This window comes from Ylistrum balloti, unplaced genomic scaffold (assembly GCF_031769215.1).
Source record: "Ylistrum balloti isolate Yb309-2 unplaced genomic scaffold, AGI_CSIRO_Ybal_v1 Utg370840, whole genome shotgun sequence".
In the NCBI taxonomy this organism is placed as follows: domain Eukaryota; kingdom Metazoa; phylum Mollusca; class Bivalvia; order Pectinida; family Pectinidae; genus Ylistrum; species Ylistrum balloti.
Window position 1 is genome coordinate 1423627 of NW_026782484.1, and position 6759 is coordinate 1430385.

General features: G+C 33.5%; 1 non-coding gene across 1 annotated transcript; it reads left to right on the top strand.

The window, feature by feature from the left end:
- Positions 1–3319: 3319 nt before the first annotated feature.
- Positions 3320–3391, top strand: Trnae-uuc (transfer RNA glutamic acid (anticodon UUC)). The gene has a single exon. It is a non-coding gene; the product is annotated as a tRNA-Glu (tRNA).
- Positions 3392–6759: the final 3368 nt, after the last annotated feature.

Genomic DNA, 6759 nt, shown 5'->3' on the forward strand with positions numbered 1-6759 from the left:
CTCAAATAACAATCTGGTGTATAACAAGGAGCCTGTCGGATATGCTAAAGGACATCAAACACATCTAGCATATAACACTTTATATCGTACAAGGAGAGTACAGAATAACAATATTTGTCTTATCATCATTCTACATCGCTGGAAATATTTAATGAAAATGATAATATTGGGGACAAAATTATTTAATTATTAAAAATTTATATGTTCTTTTTTTATGTTTGTTTGTTGTGGGTTTTTTTCTGAAAATCTATGAGTATTTACAGGCAAAAAAAATCTAATTATTTCTTGTGTTAAGCATGGACCTGATATCAGCATCTAGGAATACAAATTTCACTCTCAAACTTCCACAGATTGCGATCTCCACATGTTCCCGTGATACATTACATTACGTAAAGTATTAAGCAAGCTTACTATGTTTCTTGAAGCACCGTATCTCTATTTCGTGTTCGCTAAAGCTGGTTTATCAATTTTTTTGGGCTATATGTCAATACAACACTGTTATACCGAGAACATTTTTCTACAGTACTTATGATAAAACACAATGTAGAATCCATATTTTTATTGTATACATATCACATTATCGATCAATATAAACGACAAGGAACAGCTACACTGTACCTGTTTCCGGTATTCCGTTAATTGTTGTACTTCGACATGAACGATGTTTAGTTGGCTAGGTAAAGTGTATTTGAATAATTGACATCTGGGACATTCTTCGTCCGTCACAAAAGACCGACATTATATCTATTGATAAAGTCCCTTTGTTCGCTCTTCTTGATTTGTCCATAACCACACCCATGCTTTATAGTTCCAGTACATGGTAGATAGATTAAGGTTTGCTCATCCATCTATACATTATTTTTAAAACCAAGTAAATCAGATATAGTTGTAATGGATACGGTAAAACAATACAAGTCTGTTTCACAAGCTCTGATGTTTGATATCCCGTGGATTTCACTTCCTATACTTTTAACAGCACAATAGACATAAAAAGATACACGCGTCAAACCGGATGAGGGTAAAACCACAGCAAATTCAATAAAATAATGTTCTGGCATGATGGCACAAAATTGAAACAATCCATTCAGAAGTAAGTAAACAACACATTTAACAACATTCAGTTAAATACACTTTACCAACACTATACCAACCTTTTATATCATTTCTCTCCTGTCGCTTGTAGACTTATTAATTACTCGTTACCTCCAACAATTGGTCAAACTATTCCATATCCGATAAGAAACAGGATTTTGTAATTCCTAATTACAGACTATCGCCAACTAATTCTTCCTTCCACTGTTCGATTATGGAATGCACTTGATATTACATCTGAATTTCCACCATCATTGCAAACTTTCAAATCTTCTATAACTCCAGACCAACCAAAATCCCTGGTCTACTACGGATTTGGTAACAGGAAGTTAAATGTAATTCAAACAAAGTTACGTATCGATGTAGTTAAAAGATGATTATTTTGTGTAAATCTGGTTGATGACACCGAATGCTTATACAGAAACCCCTGTGAAAATGTTTTATTTTCCTTAGGTCATCCCAATTATGAACAGCAGGGATATTTGTAGTCCCTTAGTCTTGAAAATATAGCGTTGTTTTTTTTTTTTTTTTTAATTTAGACCAACTTTTTTCTGGAAATGAAAATCTGCCTGCAGAAACTAATGTTATGATATTTAGAAATGTGCATAATGTCATTCAATCTAGCTGTAGATTTTGAATTACAATAGGTCAAATTTGTTTTCTTAGTACGAAGAGCAATGTAATTTTCCTGTATGTATATAAATATAGATCCATTACGTCTTTGTTGGCTAAATGCTGTAACGGTATTTTTTGAGAAAGGACTTAAATAATGTTTTTATAATTTGTGTCCAATCCTGTTACAGATGATTATGACAATAAAAAATATTTGAATCAAAAACGAATTGAACTAATGATATTCATCCATCAGTATATGCAATGAGATCTTACTTCTGCGTTCTGTAGACTTTCGCTCGGCTCGCATGAAAACTTTATGGTGACATTCTCTCATCTCAATAACGATATCTTTGTTGAATTTGGCAGTATCCCTCTCGGTATTATTGAACCTGTTTCGTTTACTTTTTCTTTATCTCGCTTGTCACGTCTTAATATATTTATCAGTATCCCTCCTGATATGATGACATCTGTCCATAATTGACTTTTTCTTTATCTCGCTTGTCACATTTTAATATATTTATCAGTATCCCTCCTGGTGTGTTTAAAATAGTCGTCAGATGACTTTTTTCTTTATCTCGCTTGTCACATTTTAATATATTTATCAGTATCCCTCCTGGTGTGTTTAAAATAGTCGTCAGATGACTTTTTTCTTTATCTCGCTTGTCACATTTTAATATATTTATCAGTTCTTAATTTACTTTATGATCTCCCTTGTCTAAATATATTTATCAGCATGCCTCCTGGTGTGATTAAGTCTTGTCTCACTATTCACATCTCAATGTATAATTTACGGTAACAACAGCTCTTATTTGTTGCATCTCATTTTGCTTATTTTGGTCTACATGGGAGTTTTATCATACGGAATCTATGACTAACGGACAGTCTTATGGTAATTTTTATGTTAAGCTTTGTAAAACATAACTTTAGTAGATAAAAGACTGAAAATGCTAATCAGTAATTTTAACGTTGGTGTAAAACTTGTATTTTCATATTAATATTATCTGTGACCAAATTAATTGAATTCAAAAGAAGATTCCAAGATATAGAGAATAAATGGCCGGTGTCTTATATATAAGGTGTGTTTTGGCGAGGATGAAGAAAGACAAAAGTGGCGTGCCTCTATTGTCTTTCGACTTTCTATCAGTCTGTCGATAGTGGAAGGGAAGTAAATCCTACAGACAGTGTATATATAATTGATCAGAGATCTTTCAATACAGTGCATTATAGCTTTAATATCGGGGGTCGACGTGGAAAATGAATTAATATAAATTATACCAAATCTACCAAGAACAGTATTCTTTACCACAATATCTCAAAAATGTGTTTAGAATTGTGTTTTAATTAGCTTCCCATACGCGTAAATAATACGCGAACGCTCCCGAATTCGAGTTACTCCCCCTTGCTTATTCAACGCGATGCACCAGAGTGTTGCTGGTAAATGCGACATATATAAAGTGTTCATTGACGAAATTTTTAAGAAAGCGAAAAGATATTATGAATCCCGAGGAAATGTCATAATAACGGAACCTGTCAGTTATGTATGAACCACATAACAGAGAGCTTAAAGACCCTTATCTTTAAGTACAATTTTTACTTAGCTTAATGTATCGAGTCCGATGTGGTCTAGTGGTTAGGATTTCTGGTTTTCACCCAGACGGCCCGGGTTCAATTCCCGGCATCGGAACATTTATTTTTCATTTTTATGCCTTAGGTAACTATTCCATGTTGTATATATTCGGTATCGCTGACCGTATAAAGTTCACATGAAAAGAACTAATATAAAATATGTAAGTCTGATTTTCTTAATATTTATTCCATTTTTTTTACTGTCAATGAGGGCGGAATAAATCCAACTAGACGCTCTCCTCAATTTATTTGCCTATAAGATCTTCTTTTAAAAGTGTTCGTCTAAGAGCTGTAGGATTAGCTCTTTATAATGTGTGCCTGGGACTGTATTTTTTAAGAATTATATTTGTACTTTTATATTTGTATCCAGTGGTTAAGATCACTTTCGTTCTCTGCACCACTTGGACACGTCATGGTAAAACTGAAGGCACAAGCGAAGAAAATTTTATTGGTTCCAGGAGGGTAAAAAAAAATGACCAATCACAGGCTGATACGCTTATTTGAAGATTACAAAAAGAGCGACACCCAACTTAAAACCATTACAACATACTGTTATGCGACTTTGACTCGTTTGATGTACAGCTAAGGATCGAACTATCTTATCGCCTTGCCTACAGGTGTCGCACATGGAACCTTTAATTTCGCCATGACATTTTCCACGGTGTAGAGAGCGAAAGTGATGGTAGCCTCTGGAATATCGAAGATGTACGAATCTTAGCAGGAGGTCAACTCTTGTAGTGTAATTTAATTACTTAAAATTCTTTAGCAAATTATCTCTCAAAATGAATAATGAAAAAAAATTAAATTGCAGACTTATTCAGAAAGTGCTTTGGTTGTCAATAAAGGAACAGTGTACAATACCTGGCATTGATCCAATGGTGTAACATTACATGTGAATCGCAGCGAGGTTCAGACATCGCCGGCATCTAATACATTATATTGGCGAATCGATTATAGAGAAAGTCAATCAAAAACCTTTTGTATATGTTTGTGTTTATGCTTATTCGATTTTGTTTGAAATGGACAGTGTACAGCATAAAGCCAGCCGTGTTGAATACACTTAATGCTCGGATAGATTGATCTAGAGTACCTGTAACTATTTAATGTCATTTCGCTAAAACATACTTTATTATTGGTTCACAGATTAAAATGGATTACAAATCAATACAGGTATTCACTGTCGTCCGATATCGATCCAGGTAACCGACTTTAGGTGAAATGCTTCTAACACGGACAAGCTATGAAACAATAAACAAAATGTCCAGGCATGTCTGTTCGGTATACGGGTGATTCCTAGATTTAATTTTCTAACTCAGCACATTTCATTTTTAAAATCAATATGGGTTCATTTAACTCTTTTGATAATAACCTTTGTGGTACATTAAAATTTAATTACCGATACGTATTAACACATTATTACCAACTCTGACTACTTTAATATTCCATCAACATGATAAACAGATTTACACAAAAATACATCTTTATTATCGTTTTTGGGACAACAACACACACCTAACAAATGTACACTTTGTGGCTTTTGTAAAACAGGTATGGTCATTTACTACCTAAACATTGTAAAACGCCATTATTGATTCAGCTATGTATAAATGACACTTTCAAAGACAATTCTGAAATAAAGCAAACAAATGTGATTTATCCTGAAAGTTTTCTTAGCGGAATCCTAAATCATTGACAAACACAATAAACATAGGTAGCGCAACCTGTCGTTTACATCACGACTGATACTAAACTAACACGTGACAATTTCAAGTTTTTGATCATTTTAAAATCTTAAGTGGACACCTGTGAAAACTTGTAGCTAACATCTGCTTTCCTGATCAGGTTTGACTTTGTGACATTTACATAATCATATCGTGTACGTTTTATTCTACACATTGATACCACATTCCATAAAATGAGTTACGTCGATAGATGTTTCAATCTTGGTTTATGTTTAACGAAACGTCAATCTGATAAACCTTATTGATAAATCTGTCATTTATCTTATGTTTTGTTGAGAGAAGTTTCGATATATGACTACCTGATATGATATACACAATGTTCCCGTGACGATGATGTTACGGTCATAATATTGATCTACTTTCTACCAGAAATACATTTTGAAGAAAATTTATCTTGAAGGGAAGTAAATCGTACAGACAGTGTACATATAATTAATCAGAGATATTTCAATACAGTGCATTATAGCTTTAATCTCGGGGTCGACGTGGGAAATTGATTAATATCTTACGGTGAGGATGTATATGGAAGAAACATTACTGAACAGATATTGTAGTGTCTATCGTCTCCAAGAGATTCCATGTTTTCATTATGTTGATAACTTTCCTGGGTTTTCTTTTGAATTCATTTGCAAGAGATTATTTCTATGTCCTTGAATTCATTGCATCGTGTTATCTGGTATTGAGAGGAAGGATATCTCGTCCTCATTTTGTATCATTTTTTTTATTTCAAAATTTGTATTTTGTATGAATCTCTTCGTTTAAGCGGCGGTTCTTCCTCTTTTCTATCAAACAGTCGAAACCTCCTTTTTATTGAAATTAAAAAAAAAATGTAGGTAGTGTAATCCAAGTTGACAAACGAAAAACCAAATACATTATTTCCTGTTAAACCAAACCTCTTATGTCTATCGTGTGCTGTTTGTCCGACCTCCACCATTCCCAAAATCCCCTTTATTTTTCCTCTTGTCCAAATTGCCAATATATGATGACGATGCTGGTAATGACAGTGAGATTATGTAAACACACTGACTAAACACTGACACATCGTAATAATTATCACAACCGTGAGATCAATCAGAACATAACAAGCTGGCTTCTTATACGAATCATACATCGATAAAACTCAATTATTGTATAATACAGCGATGTCTGCTTATGCTGATTATCACTAAAAATAGATCACTGTAATGTTACTGAAACAAAGGAGAATTAAAAACATACTACGGCCGTGCTAGGGTTTCTACTGTATACAGACTGACTGGAACCTTGTTAAATGTTTAAGGTTTGGTAAGATTGATTCACACCAAACACATGTAGATTGAAACCCAGTAAAATGTTTGGTTACTTGCTCAAGGTTTCCAACCTACGTGTTTAGATTAAAAAAAACACTGTATTTGCATGATTCTTATAATATCGCTTTGCTTGATGTTTTATGCTGATTTTTTTCTATCATGTGTCATTTCTATGAAATTGGGGTTCACTTACGGATTGCTTACAATAATGCTCTAGTTTTCTTCTTTAACTAGTTTATCGGATCTACTAGACAACTTGCAAATTCGAAATTACATAATTACTTAAAATGTGTCAAACCTAAATGATAATGGCGATACATATATTTAGATAACCTGTAGCATGTCATACTGCGGAGTTACTGACCGTAAATCAGACACGTCAACTCAGACACGTC